Source organism: Apteryx rowi, unplaced genomic scaffold (assembly GCF_003343035.1).
Source record: "Apteryx rowi isolate R43461 unplaced genomic scaffold, aptRow1 scaffold_103, whole genome shotgun sequence".
Lineage (NCBI taxonomy): Eukaryota > Metazoa > Chordata > Aves > Apterygiformes > Apterygidae > Apteryx > Apteryx rowi.
Window position 1 is genome coordinate 991,182 of NW_020447231.1, and position 16,991 is coordinate 1,008,172.

Genomic DNA, 16,991 nt, shown 5'->3' on the forward strand with positions numbered 1-16,991 from the left:
GGAAGGCAGTGTTTGTGGGGATGGAAGCTGAGGGAGAGCCAGCTCTGGAGAAGAGGCTTAAGGTGGGGTTTATGGATTCATTTTTCATTCCTTTTCTCTTAATAAAAGCAAAGTTTGGAAGAAGTATATTTTTACACTTTAAAACAAACATGTAATTTGTCAATGGTTAGCAGAAGCTCCACTAGCTGCAGTGCAGAAACCAAATGAAATCTCCTCAAGCTCTGCTGCAAACCCCGGCAAGTGCTTGCCCTGGTGCACTTTGGTGTTTCTTACATTTGCTCTCTCAGGCCCTAAACAGGGAATTTTTAAAGCTTGCAAGGGGGAGGGAGGATATTTGACTTGTTGTCAGGGCTTGTGAGACCACATGCTTGATTTGATAGCATTTCTGTGCTTGCCTGCCTTTGTGTCAGAGGATATACATTGCTTTCTAATCAAATTCAAAATGTCAGGAAAGGTATCACTGGCCAAAACCTGGTTGACTGTGGGGGAGGGAAAAGGGAATGGAAACACCAAAGGAGGGGGATGGAGCCAACTGTTCAGCATAGCTACAGCTTCAAGCATCTCCACGATTGTTTGCAGTTCAAACAACTGGCTGATGGCACCCACTTGCACCTTCCTGCTCAACAATACCTCTCTCTCTGGTCTTTCCTCCTCCTCCTCATTGCCTTTGAGGCATTGACACCCTGACAAACTCAGCCCTCCCCAGGGAAGAGGGTGAGGTTTTGCAAGGAGGGCTGAGCCCTGCAGCCAGGCTGCTTCTGCAGGCAGCTGCAGTGCAAGTCCACGGCCACCTCTTCTCCTTGACCTTCCTCCTGGCTCCTCCAGGTACGTCCCAGACCAGCTTCTTGCATGATCCCCCTGACAGCTGGGTCCCAGGGTGGGGAAACCTCAAGCCCCTGGCACAAGGGGAAGGGTAACCAAAGGAGCACCCTGGAGCAAGGGGAAATGGGAATGGGAGCAAAACACAGAGATCTGGTATGGAGGGAAGCAAGGAAATGAGGAGCTAGCAATTCCTTCAGGGCATCCCTGCAAAAGAGGTCGAAGGGTGGCAAGGATAAAAGCCTGTGGAGATCACCTCTGTCATGCGCTGGGCCCATAAAAGCTCTTCTCTGTCCCAGTATATTGGACTCAGACCTCTCGTAAATAGTGTGTTCTCAAGGCAAACTCAGGTCAAAGTGAGCCCTTAATGATGGTAACAACTGCCTGTGATAGAACTTAAAAGAGAGGAATAATACGCGTTTGTCTTTTAGCAGGAAAAAAAATGTRTGACTGGTATTCCAGAGAGGATTACTAGGCCCCAGGCTATGAGTTGTCCTGTTTCTCAAGGAGTAAATCAAGAGAAAACTCCCAGTATTTCATTTCACGTGAGAAATGAGAATGATCTCGTTCCCATTTGAGACAGTTTGCTGGGATGCCCCTTTCCCTCCTCCGGCATCTGCAACCAAGATCTGAAAACTGCAGAAACGATTAGGGTGGTGCTTACCGCCCAAGGATAATTTGCAAATTCCTCCTTCCCCCCCCCAACACGCATCCCACTGAAAGCTGGTGCCTGTAGTGGATTCAATACTGAGCCACCTAGTGGCATTTGATAGAAATTGGTGTAACAGGCAACATCTGGCTACAAACTAAGAAAGAGACAAGAGGCTGAGAAGGAGGTTTAATGGCAGCKTTGTGGTCCGTCCATGGCTTGTTGTCCTTGCGCCGAAAGCCCGTTTGTTGATGGCAGAGTAGGTTGCCCTGAAGCATCCTTCAGGGCCTGGACCAAAGGCTGCGTTTCAGCTTGTTAGCACATCGTAGGGGGCGCATACCCCTGCAGCCACCCTCTCCAGAGACCCAGCTCCAGCTGCCTTCCTCCATTCAGAGCTGAAAACCCTCTGAAAACCTCACGTGTAGCAAATGCCTTAGATGAACAGCAGATCCTCTCTTCTGTATAGATGAGGCAAAGGGGACTGTGTAGGGGGCTTCATGGGGTCATGAGCATAGGAATGGAAAAAGGGCTCATTGTGAAGAGCTGGGGAAGGGGACAGTCTGTCTGGTGCCATATCCCTCCAGGCACTGCTGAGGGGGAAGGGGAAACCATGCCAAAATTAAGAAAAGCCAGCCCTGGCATATTGCTCAGAGTGATAAACTGCTTTGAAAGGGACATCTGGGTCTGGAGAGTAGCCATCCTGTATTACTAAGTTTTGAAACATGTGAAACAAAATGAAATTGGTCAACCTGACTGCTACTCATTGCACCATGCCAAAGAATAGCTTGATTAGTTACTTGTCTCTTCTGCTTTCTCAAGAGGGAAACCTAAATCTGTAAAAATCATAATTCATTCCCCCTAAAATCATCACACACCAAAAAAGGCAATTCCTTATGTTTGCTTTTGCCTTTTCAAGTTCTGTGGCTATGAAGTTTTAATCATTTAAATATTTGTTTTTCATGAAATGATGCTAAGATGCTCACAAAGTCCTCACTTGCCAGAATCAGGGGTTAATAAAAGCACCAAACATCACAAGACTTTCATTAAAATCATGAGGATTCAGAGTGTTAATATATGTAACTTTGTCTTACAGATTAGTTTCAGCCTTCTGAAAGCCAAAGTTTCCTTTCATTTTTTTCTGCAGAACATAACTCAAAGTATCAAAAAGCCAAGTGTGACTCAGGTTTAAAGAGCAAGATACATAATATACAGAGGCAAGAGTATGGCAAGAATGCTATGATTGGACATATCAATCATTTCTATGGCAACAGACAAGGATATAACAGTAATGTAGAACTGAGTGATCAGAGGAGATTGTGCAAAAAAGATCATCATTATACACTACCAATACTTTACTTGTTGTAGAGATAGAATCAAAAAATACAGAAAATCATAGACAAAACATCAAGAATTTTTTATATTTTCACATCTATATTTTGTGGTAGCAAAAAAAATCTTTTGTGCAACAATTGTCTCCTTGTTCTTCCAGGGTCCATATGACTATAAACAAAGGATATATTTTGTCAGGGTGTATATAATATAATATGAATGTGTTTGTATGTAGAGAGGCAACGAGATTGAATCTTAAAAATACCCACAAAGCTTGTGCCTTTTTATTCTCCTCAAATGAAAAGCATAATATTTAACACAAAGATTTATCATTTCCATATTTTTCTCATAAATGTATTGATTTCCTCTCTTTTTAGTCAGGAAACTGATTAGTGGGTGTGATTTAGCTTGCCTAAGTTTTAGTGCCTACCTGTGAGGAATTGCCTGAACTCCAGTGGAGGTCAAGGGAGCCCTAGTCCATACAGTCAGAGGCACCTGGCAAGCTGTTCTCCTCCTGAAGTAGCCCCTTCCACCTTGTCAGCTGAATTGCTGTCTGCACTCCGCTGACTGTACTGTGTAGATCCCCACCAACTCTAACAGGAGCTTAGACACCTTGCTCACATGCAGACACTTGCACTTCAGACAGCCGGGGCACAATTTGGCAGCCAACCTGCAGGTGTCTGATACCATTTAACACCCATGCGGGCAGGTGAGACATCCCCACAGGGCTGGCGCGAGACCTACGGGAGCCTTCTGGAGCAGCAGCTCAAGACCAAGCAGGATGCCCTAAGTCATTTCCCTTCATCAGGGAGTTGTGGGTGACTGACCCCAGCACAGGCAGTGCCCTCACCAACCAGAGCACAGCACATTGCATTCATGCTGGCCTGAGTGCGTGACAGTGGCAGGCTCCCTCAGCTGCCTGGTGAGCATCAGACGAGACGAGGTAATGAATCAGGTCCATCTGGGAAGTCCAGCCAGCAAGTCAGGATCAGTGGGGGACAGGGTGGGTACAGGTACACCTACAACATAGCACCGTCAAGGATGAGGCACCTGGGTCAGAGCCTGCATGGAGATCCTGGAGCGAGGGGTAGAGGGTGCCTGAGTGCTCCTGTGGGAGGCTGGTCAGGGCCATTAAGACTTATTAGTGCATGCAGGGTCCTGACATCCTAAAATTAGGATGAGCTGAATCCTTACCCTTGATGTTTGCCRTGCAGATATCTGCATACGAGCCTGTTGCCCAGGCTTCCTTTGTAGTAGATGGAAAGAAACAGGCACTGCGGGGGGTTGTATGATAATACAACTTAAAGATGTATCCTAAAGATGTATTATAGGAAGAGAGAAATTATGCCCTGGAACTACCTATATCTCTGCACTGACTACAAAGGGAATCTCAGTGTAGATGGGTATAAAGTAAAATTCTCCCCCAGGTCAGATGAACCCTGTCTGATGTGTCTTTAAGAAGATCCAGAACGGGCACAGATGGCAAGCACACAGGGGTGTAGCCTGGTAATGTGGAGTCTTCTTATCCACTCACAAACGTTATCTCTATCACGATATTGAAGACAATATTAACACAGATTTCTCAGATAAAGCAATGATGATGTCATGAAAATGTTTAACATCTGGCTGAGTCCTTAAAGGTTATTCTGTTTCCTCTACCCAGAGATCAGAAAGGGCATTTACTGCCATTCACTGCTGTTCCCAGTGGGTGTATCCTTGCTGTTATTTCTTTTTAGCTGCTTCTATGTGGCAAGGYGATGATGAAATACTGCTATAGATTCCTAATGTCTTTTATTTTAGAGCTGGGGCTGGAGGACCAACAACAAACTCACATGCAAAACAAAGATATGTAGAGGGGGGATCATCAGCAGGCTGACGGCTCTGTAAACTGGAGCCCTCCCTTGGTGGGAAAGCACAGGCCATGGCAGCACAAGCCATCTCCTGTCACCTTCTAGATAACTTCCAAACCTGACCTTGAAGGAGAGTGCTACAGCCTTAAGTGTTTTCCACTTTTAACATAGGTGGTAATTAGTCCTGCATGCAGTGGTAACTTTGGCGATCCTGACAGCTCCATAACAGAACTGGAAATGAAAACATCAACAATTAGAAGGTACCACATGCATCTTTTATTGGAGAAAGCAGGACATGATTGTTTTGAATTAAGATACAAAATAGCCTACTACACAAGGCCAGACAGAGTTCTGCAAGTCTCCTGTACACCTGTGTATAAATACATACACCACAGAACAGATCATAGAATAACTTAGGTTGGAAGGGACCTGCTTAGGTCCCTCTCATTCACTTGTCCCATCCCCTCACTAAAAACAGGGGTAACTCATAGCAGATTGCTCAGGGCTGTGGTTAGTCTTGYTGTGAATGTCTCAAAGGATGGGGCTGCCAGAGTCTCTTGGGGCTGCCTGTTCCAGTGCTTACCCACCCTTCACTGAGATGTATTTTCCTTTTATCTGATCAGAATTTCCTTTRCTACAATCTGTGCCTGTTGTCTCTTGTCTTTTCACTGATGGAGTCTGGCTCCATCTTTTTTATACCCTCCCATTAGGTAGTTGAAGACAGCAACTAGCTGCCCTCAAAGCCATCTCCTCTTCAGGCTGAATAAGCCCAGTTCCCTCGGCCTCTCCTCACACACCACCTGATCCAGTTCCTTGATCATCCTGGTAGCTTTCCTCTGGACTTAGCATAATTTGTTAGTGTCTTTCTTCTGTACTGGGGGGCTCAAAACTGGACATGGTATTCTAGCTGCAGTGCTGAAGAGAGGGGAAAAATCACATTACTCAATGTGCCAGCTAAATTCTCACTAATGCAGCCCAATATGTGCTTGACCTTCATCACCACAAAGTCACACTGCTGACTCACATGCTCAACTTGTCCCCTGGGACCCCCAGGTCCTGTTCTGCAGAGCTCCTTTCTAGCCATGTGGCCCCCAGCCAGTCCTGGTGCCTGACATTATTCTACCCCAGCTGCAGGACCCTGCATTTCCCTTTGCTGAACTTCATGATGTTCCTGTCAGCCCATTTCTCCAGCCTATTGAGGTCTCTCTGCAGGGCAGTCCTGCCATCCTGTCCATTAACTGTTCCCCCCAGTTTGATGCCATCCACAAACCTGCTAAAGGTGCACTCTGTCCTAATGTCTAGGTCATTAAGAAAGATGTCAAACAGTATTGGCCCCAGTATTGACCCCTAAGGAAGGTCACTAGCAGCCAGCTCCCAGATGGACCTTGTACCCCTGATCACAAACCTTTAAGCCCAGTGATCCAGCCAGCTTCCCACTGCCCTTATAGTTCACTTATCCAGTACATATTTCAGTAGTTTGTCTATAAGGATACTATGGGAGACTTTGCTGAAGGCCTACCTAAAGTCAAGGTGAAAGATATGCATTGCTCTCCCCTTGTTCATGGAGCCAGTCATCTCATCATAGAAGGCAATCAGGTTGCTCAGGCATGATTAGACCTCGTCAAATCCATGCTGGCTCTTCCTAGTAACCGTCTTGCTCTTCRTGTGTCTGGGCACAGCTTCCAGAAGGATTTTCTCCATAATCTTTCCAGGGACTGAGGTGAGGCTGACCAGCCTGTAGGTCCCTCATTCCTTCTTCTTGCCCTTCTTGAAATTGGGTGTGCCATTTGCCTTTTTCCAGCCATTGGAGACCTTCCCCAAGATCACAGCCTTTCAAAGATGACAGAAAGCATCCTTACGATGACATCAGCTGTCTCCCTCAGCACCCTTGGATGCATGCCAACCAGTCCCACGGGCTTGTGTCCTGCCCATCTTCAGGCCAAATATCATAGCACATACATTTTACAATTCCAAAACACCACACCAACCTACAATTCCATATTAAACAGCCAGTGCCAGGAAATGTAATCTTATAGCTGTGTTTTTTCTAGAGAATCTTTCACATCTATGTAGTTCTGGCCTGGGCGACTAAACAGAAAACCTGATCTCCATACTGCTGCTTTGCATCCAAAAGAGGCAGTATTTATGGAAAGATATGAGCTGATCTTTTCTTTCCTAAAAAGGATTGCAACCACTATCCACCCTGCTCTTAGAAACCCTGCAGCCCTTAAAGTGAAAATTAAACCCTCCTCCCTCATAAATGTCTCCAAAAACAACATAACACTCCCTATAGAATAAGGAACTGAAAAACAGGTCTTGAAGGTCTGCTGTTTCTTCTTCCTTAGTACATTCTGCTAGTGTAAATAAGCTACTTCTTGCATCAAATCCTGCTTCTTGTTCACTCACAGAGGGTGGGATGTCATGCAGCCAAACTGAGATGCAGATTTCTACATCTGAGCTTGTTGCCTGGATCCCTACAGTTAATGGAGAGAAACAGGCTTTCCTAGCACACAGTTCTTTTTCTCCTGAGGTAGATATCTAAAACAGGTCGGATGTTTCTCATCCTTACTAGAACAGAAGATAGAGGACCAGCTCAGATGTAAATGTCTACACTGAAGGTGTTTAATGTTAGTTGAGATGAATGTTACCTGAAATGCGTTAAAAAAGTAGCACAGATCTCTCAGAGTATGTTCCTGGCTCCTGAACCAGACCTCCACGTAACCTCTTAGTCACCAGAAAAATCCCTTGGGAACAATTAAATCTTCTGATATATTACAGCAAATCCAGGAAGGAAGCAAATTCTAAGAATTCTCCCCTGAAAGCATCTATCCATTAATACCAAAAATGAGGTGTTAGCTTGATTACCTTAGATGATTTCAATGCCTATAGTAATTCAAGAGGAGAAAGATTATTTCTCAGACATTGACAATTTGTAAATAGTTTTTAAGTGTCGTAATACATTTCTGGTATTAGCTAAGCCTTCATGTCGACTATGCATGTCCACTGTATACTAGAAATTACCTTCTTCACTGCCTTGTGCATGATATAATGATTTACTGTTAGAAAATACATGTAAACTTTTTAAATTGTGGATGTAGCAGCACAGGATAGAAGACAGTGAGGAATACAACCCCTTGCTCACACCAAACATGTTCAGAAGTTGAACGTAGGGATTAGCCTAGATACTCCCTACAAGTATTGCATCAACATTATGTTTGCATGGTTACTCCCCAGTCTCAGAACAAACAGTAAGGAAATAGTGAATCAGACCATAGAGATTTCCAGAAACTTGAGCAGACAGATTGACTGAGGTGCTTGTGCAATGAATAAAAGTACTGTCACTTCTCCTCAGCCAAACTCATTCTGGAGTAATTTACTGATTGCATGAAGCACCTGTAAAAGTTTCAACATTAGGACATTTGTCATTCTGCTAGAGCCTTGAAGTTGAAAAAAATATTCTGTCATCAGATGAATGCACAGTACATTCAAGAAAGATTTCTGCTTCAAGACAAATAATTCTGAGATTAACTGAAACTTGTCCTTCCATTAATGATTTAAGCCATGTCTACATCCCTAGTTCATTATAGGTCAAATTCTGTTTTCCTGGTTTGGGTCATCTGTTAGAAGCAAGAGGGATTTCACTAGAGAAGGTAATGGTGAAAGATGGAGGTCTAGAACCAACRATACCAGACAGTGAAGGGTTTCCATTGCGCTAACAAGTATCTTGAGGTGAATCAAAATTGCCTCAAATTATAATATGCAAAAAGATAAAAACACGTTAAAATATTTAAAACAAAGGCAAATGTTCTTTTTTTTATTATATGAAGCTACTTAAGATGTTCCTGGTTTTATTTCATGGCTTTTAATAGATTACTGTCAGAGGGCTATATTCTGTGCTGCCCAAAGTCTGGGGAAGTCAACTGAGTTATAAAATATGGCCCCAAATTTTTAGTTACATATTTATTCTCTGGTGGATCAAATGCAGCAGATTCAGCAGCTCCCCTCCTGCCACCAGGGTTAAGCTCAGAGAAAGTAAAAGCAGCTGTAATCTATACCTTTCAGGTATGAAACATTTCCTCTAAAATTAAAAGGAAAACACAAAACAAACAAACAAAAAACCCTTTATCTCTATTCTGAGATAAATCTATCTGTGAAGCTAACACACCTAACGAGAGAGGAAAAGGTGCCAGCAGACAGGTGTGACCTAGCTYTCATTAGCTATACCCTTATCTAGCTGGGTGGAGATCCAAAAGAAACAAAATCTTTCCATTTAGCTGTGTCATTATGGGGTGAGGCGCTCTGGCTTGGGTGCACTGAAACTCTGACAGTGGGTTCAGTCATGCACAGCAACAGCTTCAGTTCCTACATCTCTTTCCCAGCTTCTCACATGGCCTCACTTTCCCTAGCTTTCCTCACCCCTGGAAAGTGGTTATGATATACTCACAGAGGAATGTCCCTCTGCACCCTGCCAGCATACCAGCGCGTTATGGTACCACAGTCCACCACGAGCATCCTCCCCGACACCACCTTTGGTCATCTGACAGCTGGGGCATTTGATTCAGCAGACAAAATTCCACTCTCGGATATGCACTCGCTGCTCCCGATGACTCCAGAAGGATTTGCACATGGGTTACTAAATGAAGATTTGCTCAGAGGAATTTAAAAAAAACACAGCTTGCAACATAATGCAAATGCAGCTTCAGCTGTGACAGAAAATATGTCCATTAATCRTTTCACAAAGAGGAGTTTAACTCATAGAGGAATTTACCTTATAGGTCTGCTTAAATCGTAAATAAAAGATTTGGGTGCACCATGAATATAACTGTAGAATTCAGTTAACTGCAGCTTCTAGGTTAACATAATGGTTTATCTCTTGGTGATTAGAAGCCATGCTGCAAATGCCGAATGTGTTATGAATTTAGCATGAATTGTCTTCAGAAAAGTCAAACAGGAAGCACAGAGGTATGCAATTCCCCAACTGTTGACAGGGAAGTTTCAGCCCTACAATGATGAAGCATGCTGCTTAGCACTCAACAAGAGTGAACAGTCAAATCCAAGAGCTTGCAGATATCAAATACTTTGAAAACATCAAATAAAATATTTCACAAACAAACCATGGTTTGAATATTGTTCCAAAGTATTTGGGCAATACTTTGAAATATATCTATTTAAAGACAACTGGGATTTTTGAACATTTCACTCAAAAGGGGCCAGCTTCATAATAAGTATTATTTTTATCTGTTTCTACCAAGACAGTATAAAAATTCTAACACTTAATATGTTTAGCAAAGCAATGCTGCAGCTGGAAGCAGCACAAAGGAAATAAAAGTTTGTTGTGTTATCCGGGGATTAAAATTGGCAAACGTATTTCACTAGCCTGGTTTTCCAACAGAGTCACAGAGCACAAAAAAGAGAGGCACTTACTGCATTAAGGTATCTCCCTCTGTGAGTGAAGAGCCTGTTCCCTACAGAGCACTTAGTGGTTCTAGTGGGAGACCTCACATAAAGGGACATCTGCCACTTCTCTGGACAACTGTGCTAGGAGGTCACACATCTTCCAGTCAGAGTGCAGAGGAGGCTCTATCATCTAGTAAAGACTTATCCCATAAAATAAAATCCTAGTTGTTGATTATTGCAAACAGTTCACAACAACTTTCTGAGTTGGCTGTAGGCCAGGCTTCACCGGCATATACAAAGATTTCTAATCGCCTCCTACTACAGCCCCATTAGTGCAACTCTATGTTGTAAATACAGAGTTTCTGGAATAATTTTCTGAAGCTTTTCAGATAGCATTGAAGTTTTGCAGTAATAGAAAATCTGGACCATATGGCTCACTCAAAATGGCTCACCCTCTTCAGGCCAGAAGAATAAAGGTGAGTCCAACTCCAAACCTTGCAGCATTTTACAGCCCTCACATAGCTTGTGGAGAGTCTGGAGCAGGGCTCTGGACATGGCTTGTTGGTCCTAAGCTGCCTATTTCAGTGGGAGCCTCTGGACTGACTTTAATGGTAGTTATATATGGCTCTGTACGAGACGTGGGCTGAGTCCAAACCACAGATGGGAAGTCTGCAGCATAGCCTCTAATTAGCCCCTAATTGAAAATTTTCTCCAACAGTCTATCGATAAGAGTCATTATCAATAATGGGATCTGGACAGCTGTAGCTCCACTGGCACTTAGGAAAGATTTTCAATAATCTGGAATACAGGTTGTATTTTGTATGCATAAATATTGAATGCAGAAATGTGACTAATGACAATGATGTATGGGAAAATGTTTGCCATGGGCTTCAGCCAGAAACGTCTGTGAAAGAACATGCATATTCCTAGCTAAGCTGAACCTCACACTGATGTGAAAAACATCTTAGAAATGAACACAAGTTAAAATGGAATGAACCTGGCCAAGAAAACAGGTAAATTCTGTTTCCAGAAAGATTATTATCTCCTGTGATAAAACAGGAAAGTCTGGTCCAGAGCCAGCTCCGGGGTGTGAGAAGATCTGAAGCTCAGGCACGGTCCAGGACAAATATGACCTTACTCTTCTCTGAGGTTGCAATTCTGATCAAGCGCCAGTCAGGTTTTCGTTCTTGTTTAGGTTTTGCCAGTCAGATGTTAGCCATWTCTATGTTGTTCCCATCCAGTGTTGATGGTCAAAGATGGTGGCACAAGAGGTGCTACTGAGTGGTGCTACACAGTGAAATCCTCATGAAAAAGTAGATCCCAAGTAAAGTGTTTCAGAAACTTCTGACAGTATTTTTCTAACACAGAGTATGCTCTTCACATCTGTGGTCCCGCAGCTGTGGAAGAAGGATGTCACAGCAATTGCCTCAAGACACAAAGACTGTCAAACCAAGAATGGCCTTTCCCAAACTAGCAATGTGACTTGCCTTCCAGTAAGAAACTCATGGAACAAAACAGAAAAATCCAAACGTTTTCCAGACCTTCCAAATTCATCAGCCTACTGTAAAGATCAGTGCTCTTTTTTCCCATTTGGTGGAGGACATAAATCCAGCCTCTATCTCCAGGGAGATAAGTACTTCAGTTGAGCTGGCTTGCATACCAGCATGGCATAAGGCTATTTCACCCTTTAATGTCGTTCCCTCCCTGAGGCTTTATATCCTCCCTTATCACAGGTCTTTCCCACGGTATCTGCTGAGCCATAAGGTTCTCCAACTTGCTATACACAAAGAGCTTTTCACTAGTCCTAGTGTTTCCTTTACTACAGTAGAGACACTCTTGTCCTCCTCCATTACAAATAATTCCTTTCTGCCACTCCAAGGCAACAACCCTCAGCCTCTGTCCTAAAAATGGCCTGGCATGGTCAAAAGCTTCTTCCTTCATCACACTGTTCATCTGGTGACATGAGAGAAGCTGAATTACGACATGATAAAACCTGTTTGCAACAGTCGCCAAAGGTAATTCTGTTTTGCTTCCTTGTTTGTGGTACCTTGACAAGGTCAGGTCGAACCATCTGGCAATAGGTGACTAATTCAAGGTCACAGAGTGAGTCAGCAGCCACAGTCTGACAGGATTCAGGAATGCTGATTGCCAGGTCTTACAGTCACCACTAGATAATGCTTTCCCCACAGTTGCCCTAGCAAAACTCTCATGGGTGAGTACAGCACAGAAATAAAAACTATAATGAGGATTTCCCACTGCAATACTTGGCAAAGTTGAATTGCTGCAGATCTATGAGCCTTCGTTCAGATCCTCTCTAATTCCTCTTTTGAAACCCCATTACCTCCATCTGTGATTCCTTTCACATCAATCAACCACTTTTACTTGATGGGCTGTTTTTTTGTTTGTTTTTGGTTTTTTGCTAACTCTGATAGAATTTCACCAACTGAATTTTGTAGACTGTTTCATTACTCACATTTTGTGTGCAAACAAATGCAGCTTTTATGAGGGAAAACCACAAATCAGCGCTTTTTTTCTGAGAAAGCAGAGAAGTTCTGAATTTTACCCAAAGCAAAGCAGTTTCATTGCAAAAAGCAGTATTAACTAACAAAGATACTATGGAATCACATAAAAATGATTCAGAAACATTGCTCAGAAAACCCTTTTTTTCAGCCACAGAACTGATTATTTTGCAGCTTCCATTTCAGTTGTACTCATGACTGAGGGTCAAATTCAGCCTGATGCTGACGAGTGACTGAGACGTACAAACTTAACCCTCTGAGGGCTGCTGTGAGCCTCCCTGTCCACTCCAGGTGCAATTAAGCTCCAGTGGCAGTGGATAATCATTTTGCCTTCATAAGTCATTTGGTATGGGCAATAGATGGATGAATAAGTATGTAGGCAGACATCCTGGTAAAGGAGCAACACCCAGGACCATTCCCCATCAGTAAGGCCAGCTGGCATGGAACAGCCCCATGCCCATTAGATTCAACTCCCTTAACTTGCAGACAGGGTATCTACCGAGAAGTAAACTAGGCCTGTGCTAGCACACATATTTTTTAGAAGAGTGTTTCTCATCCAGGGCCAAAACCATGCCAGGGACCATACTAACAACAGTATAAATGACCAAGTGCCAGCGCCTGGGAATGTTCCCTGTTACTGTCTAATTAATTAATATAGACATAGGGGGTAAATCCACCAAAAGACAGCCTCTTTTGTGCAGTGGGCTTAAGGAGTTACACAGTCTTATAAACACACACACAGAGCTTGTTCTCATCCCTTCATCACAGGTTAGGGCCCCCTCCTCTGAGCCAGCTGAATTGCTTATCCACAATTTTGGGGACTGGAGGGGAGCTGGGAAGGTTTCATTTAGATCATTTCAGCAATGAGCATGGATCACAATAAACCCTTGTGATGGCCCAACAGAGAGGACATTGAACTGAAGCGTGGTGGAGCAAGAGAGGGGCTGGAGCAGAGAGAAGGCCAGAATTCCTCAAGACAGCTTTGCTGCCAAAAGTGCTGTGGAACGGCGCTTACAGACGGATCTGCAACAAAACGGTCTGGCGACAGAGATACAGCTGCACAGGCTTCCCACAGGCTGGAGGCACTCACTCTGTTCCTTCATTCTTCTCTGCAGCAAACCTAATTATAGCCCAAATTATACATATTCTAGAATGAGAGGGACAAATTTCACAGTGTGAGCCAAGCACTGTTTTTTTTATTCTTTTCTTTATCAAATTACTGTCTATCTTTAGGACTTGCAGGACTTGGTCTATTCATCCAGCAAGCTACATATTTGTTTATTTATAAGAGATGCTGATATCCAGAATAAAAAGAAAAATTATGATGTGATTGTTTTTGAATTAGTTTTCTCTGATGACATAACTTTCTTTARGTGTTTTTGTTTCCAGACATTGCATTGTAAAAATATTCTTGGTCATTCCAGATTACATGGAAGTTTTGATTTATAAATGTGGCAACTTCAAACAGCCTTGACAAAAGGCTTTTTTTTTAATTTGCAGAAAAACAGTCTGATTACAAGAACTCCACTCAAGAATCTTCTAGCCAGACTTGATTGTGAATTATAGAATTACATTTCTTTCAAAAAAGCAAAAGGTAATAGAGATCCTGTCACATGTTTTAGTAGGAAATACTATTCTGAATACCCACCAGAAAAAATAATGTCATCTTTTGGTCACAGGAAAAGATCATCCAGCATCCTGCAGTACTGCTGCTAGTTGTCATGCCTTGTGRGAAGAAATGGGAAGTTGAGACTGAGGTCAGAATTCCAGATGAAAAACCTCTCTTTGAATATGACTGTGTACCACTTCCACCATTAAACCTCTTTGATTACACCCTCGTGTGGTAATCACATGGTCATTTAATTGCTTCAGAAAGTAGATCTTAACTAATAAATGTTTTTGTATGCTGCATGCCTTATGCTTGGCCATACACTACACTTTTCAATGTGTAAGGAGGGGGAGATACATGTTTGACAGGTACTGCCACTTTATTTTGATGATTAGGGGACTGGAGCATCTCTCTTATGAGGAAAGGCTGAGAGAGCTGGGCCTGTTTAGCCTGGAGAAGAGAAGGCTGAGAGGAGATCTTATCAACGTGTACAAGTATCTGAAGGGAGGGTGTCGAGAGGATGGGGCCAGACTCTTTTCAGTGGTGCCCAGCGACAGGACGCGAGGCAACGGGCACAAACTGAAACACAGACACTTCCATCTGAACATGAGGAAAAACTTTTTCACTGTGAGGGTGACAGAGCACTGGAACAGGTTGCCCAGAGAGGTGGTGGAGTCTCCTTCTCTGGAGATATTYARAACVCRCCTGGATGCRATCCTGTGCAATGTGCTCTAGGTGACCCTGCTTGAGCAGGGGGGTTGGACTAGATGATCTCCAGAGGTCCCTTCCAATCTCAGCGATTCTGTGATTCTGTGATTTTACGGGTACAGTGACAAATCCAGCTGGAAGTGTCCAATATGATGTACGAACACATTTTTTCCTCAAGGATGACTCACAGTCACAGTGAGCTTGCTGAATTTTGCCTTTACTCCACAGTAGCAAGCATTGCATGGATCCTACTGTTCTGATTTGCTGTCTTTGTGACTGTTGCTCAGGGTAAGCTTTTCTCTTCCTCCAAACCTCAGGCTACAGCTCCAGCAAACTTTGCACACCATCAGCCCTTCACTATTGCAGGGAGTAATAGTGAAACCTGGTAGTTTTGCAAAGATTTGGTCTTTCTCCCTGTGTCTCCTGCCCAGAGGTGAAGGAGAATTGTAAATCTCTGGCACTACTGACAACCATGACCAACAATGCAGTGTTTGGAGATGAAATCTTCCCTTTGCCCTTCAAGCACACAGTAGTGCAGTTAGCTCTGGGAACACTGTTTCTGTCCAGCTGATGCAGAGCAACAAGATTTTCCCACCTGAACAAATTAGAGAAGTTAGTTGGTAGCCAACTACAAGCTCATCTAATAGAAGCTTCATCCTAAATGTAGCCCAGTCTGGATTCAGGACAGGATATAGCATAGAAACAGTTTGGGAGTTAAGTCAGCTTAAGCTAAGAAGCCCCAGCTAACAGCTTTCCTCCCACAGACAAGGATTCAGATTACTCAGCAGCCTTACGTTAGCACAGCCTGGCTGCCAGTCATATGATCCAACCCAGCACAGGAACAGCGTCAGGCTGTTCACAAGTCACAGACTGGCCATCCTTGGTTTAGATAAATTGGGTCCTATCAATGCCTGATGAGCAGACACCCATCKTCCTCCCCTGGGAGTCCGTGCTGATACTGTCAACAATGAGATACTGTTTCTCCAGCTTAGGTAAGTGGTAAAAGTCCTAGCTGCACTAAAATAGTGTGAGCTGGAAAATGTATGAAATATGTATTGGTGTGAAACCACACTTCTGTTGTTTGTCCTTCTATTTTTTTGCATTTCCCTAAGAATCAGTCCACTTAACAGTTTTATCCTGCTCCGTACGTGGATACTACTGAATTGGACTKGCGTGTCAGCAATGCACTGATGTAAAATAGTTCTATCTCCCTACAACAGTATCATTGCCATCAACTTTTTCCAGAGTCTTGAGAAGAGCAGAAGGAGATAGTTACAAGTGAATCCTGCAAAAGGAAGATGTTATACTGTTATGTGAAGGGAAGAACTCTAAGGAGTTTGCTGCTGACTCTGGTTGAAGTTACAAAACCACAACTGGTACATTGGGTCAGCTGCTTGCAAGGGCTCTAAAGGGTCCTGACTGATGCCAAGTTCCCGCTTCCTACCACTCCCTGTCATTTCCAGTTCTAGGATACTTCCTCCCTATTCTGATAGATGATGACCTGTTCCCCATTATACAAGTTTTTGTCAACTCCTGTCTAGACTAAAGCAATGCCATGTGTACAGGCAAGAAGCCACGAGCCCTTAGGAAATTTCAGCAAGTACAGAAGGCTGCTGTACTCCTCCTCACCAGCACAGACTACTGCAAGTACCCTGTTTTATTGTTTTCATATAATACTGAGTCCAGTTGAAGTCTTGTATCTTCAGAGCGCTCAGTGGCCTGGGCCTCAAATTCACCTGAAGTTCCTGTATGAAGACTGTGATGACCAGCTGTGTTGCTCACTTGCAAGAGAACTTACCATAATGATAAACCTCATCTTACGGGGAACCAGCTCCCCCAGAAACAAAGAACAGTACCAGCCTCCTCATGTATCTTTTGTGCCATGTGCAAGACCTGTGTTTTAAACCTTGCTTTTTTCTAATCTACACAAATAGCAGCATGTATATTTAAAACAAAAAACTCTACCAAAAGAGAACAGTACACTGCATACGTAACTTTCACCACAGGGAAGGGACAGGAGAGAAAACGTATCACCCACGACACATGTTAGTCATGTAATCAGTAGGCCCATAACTACCAAACTAGTAGGCATGGCTTAGTGATCTCAGTAA